Source organism: Centruroides sculpturatus, unplaced genomic scaffold (genome assembly GCF_000671375.1).
Source record: "Centruroides sculpturatus isolate CEXI.00-Female unplaced genomic scaffold, Cexi_2.0 scaffold1937, whole genome shotgun sequence".
Classification (NCBI taxonomy): domain Eukaryota; kingdom Metazoa; phylum Arthropoda; class Arachnida; order Scorpiones; family Buthidae; genus Centruroides; species Centruroides sculpturatus.
The window spans coordinates 15,518-36,500 of record NW_019386146.1 but is presented as its reverse complement, the minus strand read 5'-3'; the positions used below and the strand labels follow the sequence as shown (position 1 = coordinate 36,500).

At 31.5% G+C, this 20,983-nt stretch overlaps 2 pseudogenes; both read left to right on the top strand.

The window, feature by feature from the left end:
• Positions 1–7,351, top strand: part of LOC111613803 — a 16,647-nt pseudogene extending 9,296 nt beyond the window's left edge.
• A 6,947-nt stretch (positions 7,352–14,298) lies between these two features.
• On the top strand, positions 14,299–16,121 carry LOC111613802 (annotated as a pseudogene).
• Positions 16,122–20,983: the final 4,862 nt, after the last annotated feature.

Genomic DNA, 20,983 nt, shown 5'->3' with positions numbered 1-20,983 from the left:
TTCTTTATATCACAATAATACTTATTCTATAATAGTTTCTAGCCTTATATGTTGATATAAATAGATTTACAATACGCTTCGACAAAAAATCAGAATAATTTATAATAGACCATTTTATAAAAAAAAATGTATAAATAATTTTAGTGTGAATCTTTATTTATTTTATAATGTATGATTTAGAAACTTATTATTTGTCATGTAACACAATACTGGCAAAGAGACATCTGATACAAGCTTACAAGCTTCAGTACAGATACACATCAGTACAGATGACCTTGAAAACAGCTGCTTGTAAAGTTTCGCGGGTTGTTCCCAACAACAGCCTGAGGGGAACTAGGTTTTCTACACACATCTGAACGTGTTACTGTAAAGACTCGCTTGTATTACGTTATTTTCTGATAATTTTTTAAAATTTTTGTGTTATTACTTATATTATATGCTAAACTTAACCTCATGAAACTAACATTGTTTTTTGTGCTTTACAGGAAAAACTTCCACGAAAAATTAAAAAAACTTTTAATACATCAATTTATGAAAAATACATTTCTCAAACATTTTAGCATATAACTTAATTTCCTTTATTAGAAACGAATTGTTTTTCACATAACTAAAAATTGCGACGGATCACCTGACACACGCCACAGTTCGGTGTACTTAGCGTAATGTCCTTCAGAACATCTGTTAATAGAAAGTTGCTGAATATTTTCATACAGATAGCAGGGGAAGACAGGTTTATAGACTGTTGTGCATCAGTTACCATAAAAATTCAAATACATCACGAAATTTTAAAATTTTCTGATGTCATAAACAACATCCAATAGAATATAAAATAAGCTTTGCCCGCGTTATCTCCTCCATAGGCAGGAAATAAGAAAATAGTGAATTTTCAAGAAATTTCCTGGGATGAAAAGAATTTTCCAGGATATTTCCTGGGATGAGAAGAATTTTCCGGGATATTTCCTGGGTTGAAAAAACAACCGAGATGCAGTTTAATAGACCCTGATGTACACAATCCAGGACTTTCCCTTACCTTTTCACTCGTTTTGAAAAACTTCGCTCGTTAATCGAGTCATTTTTAAAACATTTGATTTTCTCGTTATTCGTAGTGCTCGTTAAGCGAGGTTCAATTGTACTAAGCTGTTAAATAAAATATGGCAACATAGAATAGAAAGAAGTAGCGCCATCTGAGCAACAATTGGACTTAGGACAACATAATAATTAATAACATTAATAAATAATATAGGAGTATTAAAATTAATATTAATTAATAACGACAACAACAATGAAGAGAATTATAAATACTAAACAATGACACATGTTATGAAGTTGCGCTATCTGTAGAGAAGAAACGAAAGTAAACAACCTACGTACAGATTTATAGTTGATTTATAATACTTATTTACAAAAGCCAAATGGTTTTCAAATTTATGTCTCTTTGGTGGACGCTTATTTGTTTTAGTGTGAATGTTACCAATACACGACCTTCCTTTCCTAAAACCTGACTGTTCTTCCATTACTAGCTTATTCTTTATTATTTTACTAAATATACAGGCCTATGGTATTTAGAATAGTAATTCCTCTGTATTTTTTTCTTGTATCATTTTAATTTTCCTTTTCTAAATATTAAAGTAACCTTTGCTATTTTTTACAAAAGTGTTACTGATCAAAAGATGAACTGTATGTCTCTGTTGTTATCAGCAAAAAGTATGATGTACCTGGGAAAAACACTAGCGAAATGAATTGAAAATTTTTCTAAATATGCAAATCTATTGTGAAATTTTATTGTGCGTTTTTAGGAAATTTTATTGAAAAATATCGTCCCCAAAGGTTGTTTACCGCGAACAGAGCACGAGGGATGAATTCTATCAATTGAATAAGGCAATGCATTCTCGAAGAATGGGTTGAAGTTAATTAAATATGAAAAAAAAAATTTTCGAAAAGGACTATTATAGAAAAGTTGCAAATAATTCTATTTGATACAAGATACAACAAAACCTTCACATGGGCGTGCTGTTGATGAGGCATATAAACCTCCAATCCTGGTATGCCTGAGTTTAATTGTTTCACAGATTGGGCGGTATCCCCATTTATAGTTGCATTTCACCTTACTACAGGGGCTAATATAAATCTTAAAATTTGATGTGTTTTATGTTTTATGACGTTATTATTACATCCTTTACAGACGATGTGACGTACTTGATTGTAAACATTCTTATATTTGTTTAAGTGTAACGAAAACAATTATAATCAATATAAAAACTACAGGAATTTAATTCAGTTTATTTCACTGATACCTTTGTGACCATTGACTGCAAAGAAGATGAAATTGTTTAATTTTCATAACATTTAAAAGGGCAACTCGACAATAAATAACTTTTATTCTTATAAATTTTCTCGTGGCACATGTATTTTACTAAATATTTGTCGGGACCATAATAAATGGACAAATCAGTATAGATAAACATCAATATAAAATTGCGGTATAAAAGTTTTCATGTTAAATTTGATTTTACGTGAAATCTTCGTCTTGACAAAAGTAAATGTTCTACACTATACAATTAAATTGTAGAAAAATTTTTGTATTCGGTAAAATTTTCATTTCCATTTTCCTAAACTACCATTTTAAACAGGAAATTTGTAAAGCGAAAAAAAATTTTAAATGAAAAAATTATTCTAAAAGTAAAAAAGAAAAAAAATGGAAGTAAAATAACCACTGCTCAATAACAGAACCGGTTCGGTTATGACGCAGTTGTCGTCTTCGGTATAGGTAACGTCTTTACCTTTAATAACTCAACCATAAAATAAATTAAAGTAATATTTACTTGTTATATAACTACTATCAAAATGTACTCAAATTACGACTCCGTTTCAAATGAAAATGTGCTGTAACTAATATAAAACATTAAGAAATCTTGTCTAAGTAAAGTCAAATAATATGCAAAGTAGCAAAAATACGCTCTAAAGTCTATATCTATATCTATATATTTATGTCTATATGTATATATTTATATATATATATATATACTAGCTGCAAGGACTCGCTTCGCTGAACTTTTATTTGTAAGCAAAAAGTAACTATAGTGAAGATAAACATAATTACATTATAGCCAATCTTACCTGTTTTCACAGAATGCAAGAATTAGGTCCCTTGTTTCCAGACTAATTAGAGACCTGGTCCCGATTCTATTTCTGAACGTCTCTTTTTCCCGTCAAGTTAAACGAACTATTTTCAACGTTTCTGAAACGTTTACAATCGTTCTATAAGCGAACCAATATTCGAATTTTATGATCGAATTTAATTCGAACAAATTCGAACAAAACATTCGAATATTGGTTCGATTATAGAACGATCGTAAACGTTCCAGAAACGTTGAAAATAGTTCGTTTGACTGGATGTGAATAGGAGGCGTTCAGAAATAAAATCGAGCATATTTTTATGCTCATGTAAAAATTCTGTGAAAACATCTGGAAACGGAAGATCTAATTTTTGCATTTTGTGAAAACGGATAAGATTGGCTATAATGTAATAACAGTATCTTAATCTTCACTATCATTACTTTTTGCACACTAATAAAAATCCAGCGAAGCAAGTCCTTGCAGCTAGTATATATATATAAATAAACGTGTGTGTCCTTATATTTCACTTTTCCGAAAAAACTACACATTGCACATGAATGCTGTTTGTATGTGGTGGTAGCCCCAAGTCTCCATTCGTGCACTATGGGGTTTCGTCTCGATAGCTATAAGGGTGCGGGAGATATGTGGCTGAAAGTGGTTAAAAGTGGTTTTCTATTTCAAATGTTATGTTCGAATTTGTTCGAATTTATTTCGAACAATATTCGAATTTGAATTCGAACTTAAAATTCGAATATCGGTTCAATTATAAAACGATTGTAAACGTTCCAGAAAATTGATTAAATTGAAAATAGTTTGTTTGACTGGACGTAAAAATTCTCTAATTAGTCTGGAAATGGGATACCAAATTCTTGCATTCTGTGAAAGTGGGTAAAATTGACTATAATGTAATTATCTTAATTTTCACTATCGTTACTTTTTGCCCACAAATAAAAACCCAGCGAAGCGGGTCCTTGCAGCTAGTAAAGAATATAGTTAATTTTTAACGTTTGTTTACATTGTGACTTTGAACACGTGGGTTGGTTCTTCGCGGAAAAATCCAGACTAGATGGTTCTGAAAAAACTGTCATTCGTTGAACTTGATTCTGTCATAATATAAATTACCAATTAGAGCGTAATAAACGTAGAAATAAAGATTCTAAAGCTAATTAACAGCAAGAACATTTCCCATAGACTTACTATAGTGAAGTGGAGTTTCTTAAGAATATTTATTGCTAGATAATTTTAAAAACATATTCACATGCCTAAATATTGTCGAATTTCCTAATTTAATGTCAGAAACGTTAAGTCAGTTGATTAGAGCTAAAAAAACGATTTAAAAAGCGAATTTATTGTGATTGTTTACGTTTTACTTCGAAGGTTGGAGGCGGGACTTCTCGCAGCAATTTTTCCTTTCACAAGTCTGTGATTAGTTACAGTAATGTGAACAAAAACAGAAGATGCCCAATAAAACTGTAAAAGGAGTTTTCCTTTCATTGTTTTCAACCGACTGCAAAGATTTACTGTAAATGGTAGGGGAGTGTATTTGCCAAAATATTTATGGCCCAATGGTGGTAACAAAACATTTATTGGCTTAAACAAAGTCAATCAACCTACAAAATAGCAAATCGAAGCTGCGATCACTGGAAAAGTCGAGTATAACGCAAATTAATCGAATTTTTTGATAATTTTTTTTTTAATTTGAATTTTCTAAAAAGTAGCAAAAATGAAATTGTTAGATATATATGTTTTAGATCAAACAAAAGAAAACAGCACCTTTGTAAACACACGTAAATGATTTTACCATCTATTTACATATTCTTAATAAAAGACAGGCAGACAGAAAAATTGAAATTTATAGATTTACAAGTATTTAAAATTGCAGCCCAAAAACATAGTTGAAATTTTAAAAAATATATATCGAAAGAAAAGAATTTTTAGCGAAAAAGATGCACGCAATGATTGCGATGTACGATAGTGATTATCGCGAGCGTGTTTTTTCTGACGAATTTTTTCCTACCTGATGGCTCGCACAGCGTTTATGAGACGCCGACAGTTTTGGACTTTTTTTTTTTCCGAGTAAACTCGACGCGCACTGAAAATGTTATTTATTGCATTTTTTGCAGCTCGAAAAAATTAAAGAACTTGAATTTTTTGAAAAATTTCGGGAAAATTCTGCTAAAAAACTGTCACCAGGCATCTCACACACAGCATGCGATTTGGGAAAAAGTTTATTTTTCTTATTTGTAAACTCTATTGACAATCTTTTTTTCCTACTGTTGGAGTCAAGTTCTTCATCTAACTTTAGCAAGTAAGTTTATTATAATTTTATTTATTCTGGAGAATATTCTGTAATTTTTAGCGTATTACAGAAAAATAAGACGGATTTTTAGATTATTTTCCTCATTTGTAGAATGTCTGATGGCGTTTCTGAAAGCGGATCAGAGAGTTACATACTTAGCATAGATGACTCTAGCAGTTCGGACGACTCAGAAAGAGATGCCGCTAGAATGTGGTGTGATGCTGACGCCACTACTTTCCCAATGCCTCCTCCACGGTTTTCATTCACTGAAACTCCTAGACGTCGTTTTTCTAGTAATGAAGTAACAGAACCGTTAGAGTAGTCCATATTATTTTTTGACAACGATTTGTTAAATGATATTACTTCAGAAACGAATAGGTACGCCGTAACGAAACCACAGACATACAGGAACCAGTGGAAACCTGTTTCCGTAGAGGAAATGTTCATGTTTTTTAGTGTCATATTATTACAAGGCATAATTCATAAACCAGATGAGAAAATGTATTGGACCACGAACGAAACACTTTCCACGCTAATTTTTCGAAGATTAATGTCAAGAAATCGTTTTTTGGAAATAAAACAAAATTTGCATTTTAGTAATAATCAAAATTATAATCCCCGAACCTATCCAAACCCTAAACTGAATAAAATTTGGCTAATAGTTGGAAATTTACGTTCAAAATTTTTGCGTCTCTACGTTTCAGACAGGGATATAGTGGTGGATGAGAGTTTAATGTTATTCAAAGGACACAACGTGGAGTCAATACATGCCTATCAAAAGGTCTTGTTTCGGTGTGAAATTCTACATGTTATGCGAGTCCTCATCAGGCTATTTGTATAATTTCATAACTTATATCGGAAAAAACACAGTTTTCAACGAAAAATATACAGATATGCCTGTAACATCAAAAATAGTGTTATCATCAGCGGACTCGCTGTTAGGCAAGGACTATTGTCTAACAACAGATAATTTTTATTCTTCCCCACATTTAGCTGATTATCTGATTAGGTCCAAACGGATTTCTTCGGCACTGTGCGGACGACCAGACAACAGGTCCCGGCTGAGGTTAGAAATAAAAAATTGAAAAAGGGAGAAACAGTGGCGATGAAGAGAGGTAAAGTGATGATTATGAAGTGGCAAGACAAAAGAGCTGTCACTTTACTCTCTTCGGTCCACAACCCAGCAATGGTAAGCAAAGAAACTCATGCCGGTAAAATAGTTATAAAGCCACAGGTTGTTGTTGACTATAACGACACAATGATAGGTGTTGACGTTTCAGATCAGCATCTTCGAGATTATCCAGTGGCGAGAAAAAGAGGGAAGAAATTTTACAAAAAAGCATTTTTTCATTCATTGGATATTTGTACGTTTAATGCTTTTGTTTTTTATAAAAAAAATGGTGGCATAATGGATCATCTGGAGTTTAGAATTAACGTTATTGAAAGAATTATAGAGGAATATCACACCGAAACGATGGTTACAAGACATGGTGAGTTGAGAAATTCAGGTCTGAGAATTCCAGGTCCACTTAGACTTACGGAAAGACATTTCCCGGACGTTCTTTTGGCGACCGACAGAAAAAAAGCTCCCACTAGACACTGCGCCGTATGCAAAACTGTAAGCATGACAGTGCAGGGAAAAAAATATCAATAAGAAAGGAGGCGAGATACTATTGCAAAGCTTGCGATGTGCCTTTGTGTGCAGTACCCTGTTTTCAAATATACCACACAGTGGAAAATTATTTTAAAAAATTACTCTTATCTTTTTAATATGACTTTGGAGGTTGCAGAACGTATTAAATTACTTTAAAAAATGTAAAATAATTATATCATTTGATTTCATGATATTCTGTATATCTTAAAAATAATTAATTTTGTCCCGGAATTTCGCAGAATCACGGGAAACAGTTCACTTTTATTCCGGAATCCCGGTAAAAGCGAAAGGCCGAGAAATGAGAAACCCACCAGCAAGTTTTCGCTATTCATTGTCAAATAAATTTATCCCCATTTAATAAATCTTTTCGTTTTCTACAATTACTAAATAAATTAACAAAATAATTAAACAATTCACATTTAACATTTCTTGCGTTAATTAACTCATTGCATACTAGTAGATATTTTTGCTTTCAAATTCATTGCTTGTATGCAAAATTGTCCATTTAAATAATAAATATCAACAAGTATTTTACTACAGGATATCCCATTATGGATGGCATTAGAAAGTATTTTACATTCTGTACTGGCATATTCCAAAATTATAGTATGTAGTTCAGCTGATGAGAATGTGACTTTCAGCAGTGTGAATTTCATAAAAATAATTTATAATAAATATCGTTTTTGTTTGTATATGTCTATTCTAGCTGTTACCCGCGACTTCATCCGCGAAGGTTTTGCAAGCAAACCCCATTTACATTCAATACTTCAATAACGATAGTAATTGTTATATAACACCTACCGCTGAAGAGAATTGCCGAGAATCAGTCAGTCAGTCAGTCATTCATTCAGTCAGTAAGGACAAGTAATTTTATATATTTAGATTTAATTAAGATATCTAAATATATAAAATTGCTTGACCTGACTGACTCACTGATTCATCATCGCCCAGAGCAAACCGCTGAATCTAAAGAAATGAAATTTGGTACGCATTTAGGATACGTCATGAAAACGTACATTAAGAAGGGATTTTTCGAAATTCCCCCGCGAGGGGAGAGGGAGAGAATTAAGGCTTAACCGGACGAGCGGCTTCTACTGTACTATTTTACATGAGAGTTTTTGTTTTCAACTACGTTTTGTTCTTCGTTTAGTACTTAGGTGTATAAAATTGATAACATTTCAGACATTGTTATAAATATTTTTATATATTCCGATTTTTTAACCAAATGATCGAACCGTTATAAATTCGAATTTGTTATTGCATATTGGTTAGATAATAGAACGATTGTAAACGTTCCAGAATATTAATCAAATTGAAAACATTTCGTTTGATTCTCGGCAATTCTCATCATTNTGTTTGACGGAGTTGAATTGTTTGGACCACGTGGCATGAAAAATTTTGTCAAGGTTTTGATGAAAATGTGCAGACAACTGAACGTGTGAAAGAAGACCACTGAGTCAAGACCGTTTACACGTGCAACTAAGGCGTTACATGCAACTATCTATGTTGCTGACGTTGATGTCCACACATCATTTGTATGTTGTGATTGGATAATCTAAATTAGCAAGCAGTGACACAAGTGAGACTTTATTAAACTAATTTTTTCTCATTTTTTCGTTAAGGCGTGAAATATTATTTTGTATCGTAAATGATACTTGAAATATTATAACGTACTGAAAATGTACTAAAAATCTAAATGTACTTTTAATTTACTGGAAAGGGCAAAATGTACCAGAAAAGTTCAAATGTACTAGAAACGGCAACACTGATCTGAACGTGTTACTGCAAATACTCGCTTGTATTACGTTATTTTCTGATAATTTTTAAAAAGTTTTTTTGTTATTACTTATATTATATGCTAAACTTAACCTCATTAACCTAACATTGTTTTTTGTGCTTTACAGAAAAAACTTCCACGAAAAATTAAAAAAACTTTTAATACATCAATTTATGAAAAATACATTTCTCAAACATTTTAGCATATAACTTAATTTCCTTTATTACATATTATTTAGAAACGAATTGTTTTTCATATAACAAAATGTTGCGACGGATCACGTGACACACGCCATAGTTCGGTGTACTTAGCGTAATGTCCTCCAGAACATCTGTTAAGTGGTCTCCGTAGCCGCTCATAGCGGTGACCAGACCCTAAACACTGGGAAGTTCGGTCGTGGGTTCGCGCCGCGATCGGACAGGCTGGCTGCAAGGAGTTTTCCGGGTTTTCTCCTTGCCAATAACGACTGAATAAGAGGCCAGTTCCCCTTAAAAGTCCTCCCGGAAGGCATTATTTCCCGCGCGTGCGTATAAGCCGTTAGATACGGCCGGCTCTTCGGTCGCATAGCGATCAATAACTCTCGTCTCTCGGAGAAAAAGCGTATCAGGCTATAGTCTCCATATAAACCAAGGGAGTAGAAATAGAAATAGAACATCTGTTAATAAAAAGTCGCTGAATATTCTCATACAGATAGCAGGGGAAGACCGGTTTCTAGACGGATGTGCATCAGTTACCGTAAAATTTCAAATACATCACTACATTTTCAATCATCTATACTTTTTCAATCGGCTAAGCTTTGCCGGAGTTATCTCCTCCATAGGCAGGAAATAAGAAAAAAGTGAATTTTCAAGAAATTTCCTGGGATAAGAAAAATTTTCTGGGATATTTCCTGGGTTGAAAAAATAACCGGAATGCAGTTTAATAAACCCTAATTCACACAATCCGTGACTTCCCCTTACCTTTTCACTCGTTTTGAAAAACTTCGCATGTTAATCGAGTCATTTTTAAAACATTTGATTTTCTCGTTATTCGAAGTTCTCGTTAAGCAAGGTTCAATTGTACTAAGCTGTTAAATAAAATATGGCAACACAGAATGGAAAGAAGTAGTGCCATCTGAGCAACAATTGGACTTAGGACAACATAATAATAACATTAATAAATAATATAGGAATATTAAAATTAATATTAATTAATAACGACAACAACAATGAAGAGAATTATAAATACTAAACAATGACACATGTTATGAAGTTGCGCTATCTGTAGAGAAGAAACGAAAGTAAACAACCTACGTACAGATTTATAGTTGATTTATAATACTTATTTACAAAAGCCAAATGGTTTTCAAATTTATGTCTCTTTGGTGGACGCTTATTTGTTTTAGTGTGAATGTTACCAATACACGACCTTCCTTTCCTAAAACCTGACTGTTCTTCCATTACTAGCTTATTCTTTATTATTTTACTAAATATACAGGCCTATGGTATTTAGAATAGTAATTCCTCTGTATTTTTTTCTTGTATCATTTTAATTTTCCTTTTCTAAATATTAAAGTAACCTTTGCTATTTTTTACAAAAGTGTTACTGATCAAAAGATGAACTGTATGTCTCTGTTGTTATCAGCAAAAAGTATGATGTACCTGGGAAAAACACTAGCGAAATGAATTGAAAATTTTTCTAAATATGCAAATCTATTGTGAAATTTTATTGTGCGTTTTTAGGAAATTTTATTGAAAAATATCGTCCCCAAAGGTTGTTTACCGCGAACAGAGCACGAGGGATGAATTCTATCAATTGAATAAGGCAATGCATTCTCGAAGAATGGGTTGAAGTTAATTAAATATGAAAAAAAAAATTTTCGAAAAGGACTATTATAGAAAAGTTGCAAATAATTCTATTTGATACAAGATACAACAAAACCTTCACATGGGCGTGCTGTTGATGAGGCATATAAACCTCCAATCCTGGTATGCCTGAGTTTAATTGTTTCACAGATTGGGCGGTATCCCCATTTATAGTTGCATTTCACCTTACTACAGGGGCTAATATAAATCTTAAAATTTGATGTGTTTTATGTTTTATGACGTTATTATTACATCCTTTACAGACGATGTGACGTACTTGATTGTAAACATTCTTATATTTGTTTAAGTGTAACGAAAACAATTATAATCAATATAAAAACTACAGGAATTTAATTCAGTTTATTTCACTGATACCTTTGTGACCATTGACTGCAAAGAAGATGAAATTGTTTAATTTTCATAACATTTAAAAGGGCAACTCGACAATAAATAACTTTTATTCTTATAAATTTTCTCGTGGCACATGTATTTTACTAAATATTTGTCGGGACCATAATAAATGGACAAATCAGTATAGATAAACATCAATATAAAATTGCGGTATAAAAGTTTTCATGTTAAATTTGATTTTACGTGAAATCTTCGTCTTGACAAAAGTAAATGTTCTACACTATACAATTAAATTGTAGAAAAATTTTTGTATTCGGTAAAATTTTCATTTCCATTTTCCTAAACTACCATTTTAAACAGGAAATTTGTAAAGCGAAAAAAAATTTTAAATGAAAAAATTATTCTAAAAGTAAAAAAGAAAAAAAATGGAAGTAAAATAACCACTGCTCAATAACAGAACCGGTTCGGTTATGACGCAGTTGTCGTCTTCGGTATAGGTAACGTCTTTACCTTTAATAACTCAACCATAAAATAAATTAAAGTAATATTTACTTGTTATATAACTACTATCAAAATGTACTCAAATTACGACTCCGTTTCAAATGAAAATGTGCTGTAACTAATATAAAACATTAAGAAATCTTGTCTAAGTAAAGTCAAATAATATGCAAAGTAGCAAAAATACGCTCTAAAGTCTATATCTATATCTATATATTTATGTCTATATGTATATATTTATATATATATATATATACTAGCTGCAAGGACTCGCTTCGCTGAACTTTTATTTGTAAGCAAAAAGTAACTATAGTGAAGATAAACATAATTACATTATAGCCAATCTTACCTGTTTTCACAGAATGCAAGAATTAGGTCCCTTGTTTCCAGACTAATTAGAGACCTGGTCCCGATTCTATTTCTGAACGTCTCTTTTTCCCGTCAAGTTAAACGAACTATTTTCAACGTTTCTGAAACGTTTACAATCGTTCTATAAGCGAACCAATATTCGAATTTTATGATCGAATTTAATTCGAACAAATTCGAACAAAACATTCGAATATTGGTTCGATTATAGAACGATCGTAAACGTTCCAGAAACGTTGAAAATAGTTCGTTTGACTGGATGTGAATAGGAGGCGTTCAGAAATAAAATCGAGCATATTTTTATGCTCATGTAAAAATTCTGTGAAAACATCTGGAAACGGAAGATCTAATTTTTGCATTTTGTGAAAACGGATAAGATTGGCTATAATGTAATAACAGTATCTTAATCTTCACTATCATTACTTTTTGCACACTAATAAAAATCCAGCGAAGCAAGTCCTTGCAGCTAGTATATATATATAAATAAACGTGTGTGTCCTTATATTTCACTTTTCCGAAAAAACTACACATTGCACATGAATGCTGTTTGTATGTGGTGGTAGCCCCAAGTCTCCATTCGTGCACTATGGGGGTTCGTCTCGATAGCTATAAGGGTGCGGGAGATATGTGGCTGAAAGTGGTTAAAAGTGGTTTTCTATTTCAAATGTTATGTTCGAATTTGTTCGAATTTATTTCGAACAATATTCGAATTTGAATTCGAACTTAAAATTCGAATATCGGTTCAATTATAAAACGATTGTAAACGTTCCAGAAAATTGATTAAATTGAAAATAGTTTGTTTGACTGGACGTAAAAATTCTCTAATTAGTCTGGAAATGGGATACCAAATTCTTGCATTCTGTGAAAGTGGGTAAAATTGACTATAATGTAATTATCTTAATTTTCACTATCGTTACTTTTTGCCCACAAATAAAAACCCAGCGAAGCGGGTCCTTGCAGCTAGTAAAGAATATAGTTAATTTTTAACGTTTGTTTACATTGTGACTTTGAACACGTGGGTTGGTTCTTCGCGGAAAAATCCAGACTAGATGGTTCTGAAAAAACTGTCATTCGTTGAACTTGATTCTGTCATAATATAAATTACCAATTAGAGCGTAATAAACGTAGAAATAAAGATTCTAAAGCTAATTAACAGCAAGAACATTTCCCATAGACTTACTATAGTGAAGTGGAGTTTCTTAAGAATATTTATTGCTAGATAATTTTAAAAACATATTCACATGCCTAAATATTGTCGAATTTCCTAATTTAATGTCAGAAACGTTAAGTCAGTTGATTAGAGCTAAAAAAACGATTTAAAAAGCGAATTTATTGTGATTGTTTACGTTTAACTTCGAAGGTTGGAGGCGGGACTTCTCGCAGCAATTTTTCCTTTCACAAGTCTGTGATTAGTTACAGTAATGTGAACAAAAACAGAAGATGCCCAATAAAACTGTAAAAGGAGTTTTCCTTTCATTGTTTTCAACCGACTGCAAAGATTTACTGTAAATGGTAGGGGAGTGTATTTGCCAAAATATTTATGGCCCAATGGTGGTAACAAAACATTTATTGGCTTAAACAAAGTCAATCAACCTACAAAATAGCAAATCGAAGCTGCGATCACTGGAAAAGTCGAGTATAACGCAAATTAATCGAATTTTTTGATAATTTTTTTTTAAATTTGAATTTTCTAAAAAGTAGCAAAAATGAAATTGTTAGATATATATGTTTTAGATCAAACAAAAGAAAACAGCACCTTTGTAAACACACGTAAATGATTTTACCATCTATTTACATATTCTTAATAAAAGACAGGCAGACAGAAAAATTGAAATTTATAGATTTACAAGTATTTAAAATTGCAGCCCAAAAACATAGTTGAAATTTTAAAAAATATATATCGAAAGAAAAGAATTTTTAGCGAAAAAGATGCACGCAATGATTGCGATGTACGATAGTGATTATCGCGAGCGTGTTTTTTCTGACGAATTTTTTCCTACCTGATGGCTCGCACAGCGTTTATGAGACGCCGACAGTTTTGGACTTTTTTTTTCCGAGTAAACTCGACGCGCACTGAAAATGTTATTTATTGCATTTTTTGCAGCTCGAAAAAATTAAAGAACTTGAATTTTTTGAAAAATTTCGGGAAAATTCTGCTAAAAAACTGTCACCAGGCATCTCACACACAGCATGCGATTTGGGAAAAAGTTTATTTTTCTTATTTGTAAACTCTATTGACAATCTTTTTTTCCTACTGTTGGAGTCAAGTTCTTCATCTAACTTTAGCAAGTAAGTTTATTATAATTTTATTTATTCTGGAGAATATTCTGTAATTTTTAGCGTATTACAGAAAAATAAGACGGATTTTTAGATTATTTTCCTCATTTGTAGAATGTCTGATGGCGTTTCTGAAAGCGGATCAGAGAGTTACATACTTAGCATAGATGACTCTAGCAGTTCGGACGACTCAGAAAGAGATGCCGCTAGAATGTGGTGTGATGCTGACGCCACTACTTTCCCAATGCCTCCTCCACGGTTTTCATTCACTGAAACTCCTAGACGTCGTTTTTCTAGTAATGAAGTAACAGAACCGTTAGAGTACTCCATATTATTTTTTGACAACGATTTGTTAAATGATATTACTTCAGAAACGAATAGGTACGCCGTAACGAAACCACAGACATACAGGAACCAGTGGAAACCTGTTTCCGTAGAGGAAATGTTCATGTTTTTTAGTGTCATATTATTACAAGGCATAATTCATAAACCAGATGAGAAAATGTATTGGACCACGAACGAAACACTTTCCACGCTAATTTTTCGAAGATTAATGTCAAGAAATCGTTTTTTGGAAATAAAACAAAATTTGCATTTTAGTAATAATCAAAATTATAATCCCCGAACCTATCCAAACCCTAAACTGAATAAAATTTGGCTAATAGTTGGAAATTTACGTTCAAAATTTTTGCGTCTCTACGTTTCAGACAGGGATATAGTGGTGGATGAGAGTTTAATGTTATTCAAAGGACACAACGTGGAGTCAATACATGCCTATCAAAAGGTCTTGTTTCGGTGTGAAATTCTACATGTTATGCGAGTCCTCATCAGGCTATTTGTATAATTTCATAACTTATATCGGAAAAAACACAGTTTTCAACGAAAAATATACAGATATGCCTGTAACATCAAAAATAGTGTTATCATCAGCGGACTCGCTGTTAGGCAAGGACTATTGTCTAACAACAGATAATTTTTATTCTTCCCCACATTTAGCTGATTATCTGATTAGGTCCAAACGGATTTCTTCGGCACTGTGCGGACGACCAGACAACAGGTCCCGGCTGAGGTTAGAAATAAAAAATTGAAAAAGGGAGAAACAGTGGCGATGAAGAGAGGTAAAGTGATGATTATGAAGTGGAAAGACAAAAGAGCTGTCACTTTACTCTCTTCGGTCCACAACCCAGCAATGGTAAGCAAAGAAACTCATGCCGGTAAAATAGTTATAAAGCCACAGGTTGTTGTTGACTATAACGACACAATGATAGGTGTTGACGTTTCAGATCAGCATCTTCGAGATTATCCAGTGGCGAGAAAAAGAGGGAAGAAATTTTACAAAAAAGCATTTTTTCATTCATTGGATATTTGTACGTTTAATGCTTTTGTTTTTTATAAAAAAAATGGTGGCATAATGGATCATCTGGAGTTTAGAATTAACGTTATTGAAAGAATTATAGAGGAATATCACACCGAAACGATGGTTACAAGACATGGTGAGTTGAGAAATTCAGGTCTGAGAATTCCAGGTCCACTTAGACTTACGGAAAGACATTTCCCGGACGTTCTTTTGGCGACCGACAGAAAAAAAGCTCCCACTAGACACTGCGCCGTATGCAAAACTGTAAGCATGACAGTGCAGGGAAAAAAATATCAATAAGAAAGGAGGCGAGATACTATTGCAAAGCTTGCGATGTGCCTTTGTGTGCAGTACCCTGTTTTCAAATATACCACACAGTGGAAAATTATTTTAAAAAATTACTCTTATCTTTTTAATATGACTTTGGAGGTTGCAGAACGTATTAAATTACTTTAAAAAATGTAAAATAATTATATCATTTGATTTCATGATATTCTGTATATCTTAAAAATAATTAATTTTGTCCCGGAATTTCGCAGAATCACGGGAAACAGTTCACTTTTATTCCGGAATCCCGGTAAAAGCGAAAGGCCGAGAAATGAGAAACCCACCAGCAAGTTTTCGCTATTCATTGTCAAATAAATTTATCCCCATTTAATAAATCTTTTCGTTTTCTACAATTACTAAATAAATTAACAAAATAATTAAACAATTCACATTTAACATTTCTTGCGTTAATTAACTCATTGCATACTAGTAGATATTTTTGCTTTCAAATTCATTGCTTGTATGCAAAATTGTCCATTTAAATAATAAATATCAACAAGTATTTTACTACAGGATATCCCATTATGGATGGCATTAGAAAGTATTTTACATTCTGTACTGGCATATTCCAAAATTATAGTATGTAGTTCAGCTGATGAGAATGTGACTTTCAGCAGTGTGAATTTCATAAAAATAATTTATAATAAATATCGTTTTTGTTTGTATATGTCTATTCTAGCTGTTACCCGCGACTTCATCCGCGAAGGTTTTGCAAGCAAACCCCATTTACATTCAATACTTCAATAACGATAGTAATTGTTATATAACACCTACCGCTGAAGAGAATTGCCGAGAATCAGTCAGTCAGTCAGTCATTCATTCAGTCAGTAAGGACAAGTAATTTTATATATTTAGATTTAATTAAGATATCTAAATATATAAAATTGCTTGACCTGACTGACTCACTGATTCATCATCGCCCAGAGCAAACCGCTGAATCTAAAGAAATGAAATTTGGTACGCATTTAGGATACGTCATGAAAACGTACATTAAGAAGGGATTTTTCGAAATTCCCCCGCGAGGGGAGAGGGAGAGAATTAAGGCTTAACCGGACGAGCGGCTTCTACTGTACTATTTTACATGAGAGTTTTTGTTTTCAACTACGTTTTGTTCTTCGTTTAGTACTTAGGTGTATAAAATTGATAACATTTCAGACATTGTTATAAATATTTTTATATATTCCGATTTTTTAACCAAATGATCGAACCGTTATAAATTCGAATTTGTTATTGCATATTGGTTAGATAATAGAACGATTGTAAACGTTCCAGAATATTAATCAAATTGAAAACATTTCGTTTGATTCTCGGCAATTCTCATCATTCTCAAGTGGTAGGTGATATATAACAATTACTATGGTTATTGAAATACTGAATATAAATAGGGTTTGCTTGCAAAACTTCTGCGGGCGAAATCGCGGGTAACAGCTAGTTTTAATATAAATTAGATTTCACCTTTTAAAAATTTACGAATGGCATGCATTAAAATTATTTTTATTAATATTAATACAAAGTATTATATTATAGTTTTTCATACAGGCGTTATCTTCGTTTACAATTTTCGGTAAAAAAGAAGGACAAAGCTAGAAATATAGAAAATCACGAGTTGAAAAAGCAAAAGTTTGGCTTAGATATAACTCTAGATAAAAGTAAATTTTTCGAAAATTCACAAGTTTAACATTAATTTATGAAGTTGGTAAAATTTTAAACTATATTGATGAGTTTATCTATATCTATATCTATATTAAAAAATGGACGTGTGTCTCTATATTTCACTTTTCCGCTAAAACTACACATCGCACGTAAATGGTGTTGTATGTGGTAGTAGCCCCAAGTCTCCATTTGTGCATAGGGGTGGTTTCGTCTCGATAGCTATAAGGGTGCGGGAGATATGAGGCTGAAAGTGGCGGAAAGTGGCTTTTTATTTCGAATGTTCTGTTCGAATTTAATTCTAACAATTATAGAACGATTGTGAACGTTGCAGAAACATTGAAAATAGTTCATTTGACTGGACGTGAACAGGATGTGTTCAGAAATATAATCAAGACCAGGTCTCTAATTATTCTGAAAACGGGGGATCTAATTCTTGCATTCTGTGAAAACGGGTAAGATTGGCTATAATGTAATTATCTTATTCTTCACTATCGTTACTTTTTCCCACAAATAAAAACCCAGCGAAGCAGATCCTTGCAGCTAGATTCTAGATTACAGTCTTTTATATATAAAAAACAAAAACTATATTACATACAAATGTACGAACAAATAAAAACGCAGCGAAGCGGGTCCTTGCAGCTAGTAAAATATAAAACTCTGATGAACCATGTTATTCCACGAACAATTTTTGAAAGTTTGTTTTATAAATTTTATCGGGTTTATTCTATAACTATTGTAGTAAAAACCTGTCATTATCTTTCGAATTTAAGTATAATTAAAGCTGTAATTTTTGTTACAATCAACAAAACTTTAATGTTATATTATTTTAAATTGCTGCGTTTTAAAATTAATTATTATTGCAAATTTTCAAGCTAATTTTTTAATATAGAGATGGTTATTGATTTCGAGGCATTTATGCTTAACGACGAAAATTTCTGCTTAACACCCTGTTCAGGGAGCTTAGGTTTGTAGCAGAACATTTTAAAGAGTTTGATAAAATGATTTTTATAATGATTCTATAATTTTTTAAAATTTAACGGTTAGACATAAAAAATCGGCAAGACTTGACAATTCTTGCATGATTTATATTTATCACATGAAAAACAAATTTAAAAAAATTACAATCAGTTTCGTTTTCATGGAGTTTAATATTCTTTAAACTCTTTCTTAATTATATTTAAATAAATTCTCAGTAATATAAATTTAAATGTATAGAAAATAATTAAAATGATATTATTATTGAGAGTAAGTTAATATTAAATAAATAAATGTAATCATATTATATATAAATTTTTATAATATATTTAAAACTAATCTAATTGTACCTACTTTAATATATAACTAATACAGATAATAAAATTGTAACACTATGTTTTTAGTTAACTTAATTAAATAAATTGTTTTTAAAATAAATTACGTTATTGTTGTAAAATTTATTCTTAAAAGTTTTTTGATATATAATAATTTACGTTGAGGTGAGATGAGTTGATAATTTTAAAAAAATCTGTATAATCAGAGTTTCATTTTATAAATTTAATATCTTTAATTAGAGTTTATTACTTAAATAAATATTATTTCAAAGAAATTATGGTTTACTATAAACCATACAGTAACTCAAAGTTTAATGAATTGGTTTGATCACACAGTATAAATTTGATTTAAAAAAAGGCACTATTTTAATATTATTATTATTATTGCTACTGTACAATTTGAGTTAAATTCTTATTCTTAATAATCTTTTACTTTCATTTCATTTTAGTAACTAATTTTTTTAAAGTCTTAAAAACATAAGTTTCATTTCAATTCAATTACAATATACATTTTTAAAAATTATATTTTTATAGATTTCACATTAAGAATTTGATAAAATGGATGAAACAGTTGAATATAATCTGAATATAATATCAAAAATACGAAGACATGACATTTGGTATATCAATGACCATTCTATATGGTCAGTAAAAAAACATTTATGTATGAAATCTTTTCATTATTTTCTTATTAAATATAAAATAATACTAATCGTAATATTTATTTATATAAAATTACAGAATGTACTGCTAATAAATTTTGAAGCATTTCAAGTTATTGACCATTAGCCATAAAAACGTTTCACAGTCTTACAAAAGCTGTAATAGACATTTATATAGATTCTGTTAAAAAGTATCAGTTATCAGCGAAAGATCAATGGCAAGTCGATTTTACTAGCAAAAAAATTCACGAATTAAATTTTATAGACAAAAACATCGGATATAACTGGCTGGATGGAACATAGTAATTTACAAAAGTTATTAAATTATTTCTCAACGTATAATGAATTATTTTTATTTAAAGGTGGACACATAGAAAAAAAAATCTTTTTAAAAACTGTTACTACTTTATTTAGATGAGAAATTTTTGATCTGAAATTATTGCAAATTAAACTTTCCTTATTGTTAAAATAAAATTAATTTAATTCAAATTTATAAAAACATTTAATAATTAATACAGCCTTATTGTTAAAATAAAATTAATTTAATTAAGATTTGTGATTGAAAAATTAATTTTGTGATTTGAAATAATTCCGTTCAACAAATTTTTATTTGCAGTCTTAATTTAATTTTAAAAATTATTTGTAATTTTAATTTATTCAATAGTGATTTACTCGAAAAATTAATTTTGTGATCAGTATGGCCCAAACTACTACTACTCCCAGGGGCTATTTGGATCTCACATTCGGGGCCGCACGTGCGGATTTCCACGGTTTGTCTCGTTCTTCGTATATCTCATCGTTTTTTTGACATTAAGGACAGACATACAGACAGTCAATCGACGGTAGGAATTCCTAGGCCTACAGTTATTTCGAACTAGAGCTTAATAATTATGTATCGTATGTCATAAATTTGATATTATCGCTCGCTTACACAACGCTCCACTGATAGGAATAGCCCTCCTATCTAAATTTATTTAATAGTATTTAAACGCGCGTTAATCAGCTAAAAATTGATTAAATGATTTCAGTCCTGAAAAGATGTTGATTTTTCCGAATATTTATCTATATAAGCTCGATATATAAGACAACGTGAGGTCCGCCTCAAGTTTTGTTGGGAGTGCGTAGCTAAACACTTCGGCATCTTTAAAAATTTTTTACTTTATACTCACTTTATACTTTATAGCAGCGCTGTCCAACTTATCATAGCCCGCGGGCCATATTTTCTTCACCAAACATTTCGGGGGCAAAGAAGGTTGATAAACCACATGACATTTGCATAGTGCTACGGTTCAGTAAGCACTAATTGGTCAGCGAGTCCGATGTTGACGCTATAAAAAGGCGACAGTTCGACACACCGGATATACGTCACTCTCGTCTAAGTTCGACTTGGGAATTTTTTTGTTCAATAATAAATGTGAATTCTTCTTCCTGGAAAAAATAAGACATTCCCTGAAAATAAGACCTAGCGCATTTTTCAGAGCAAAAATTAAT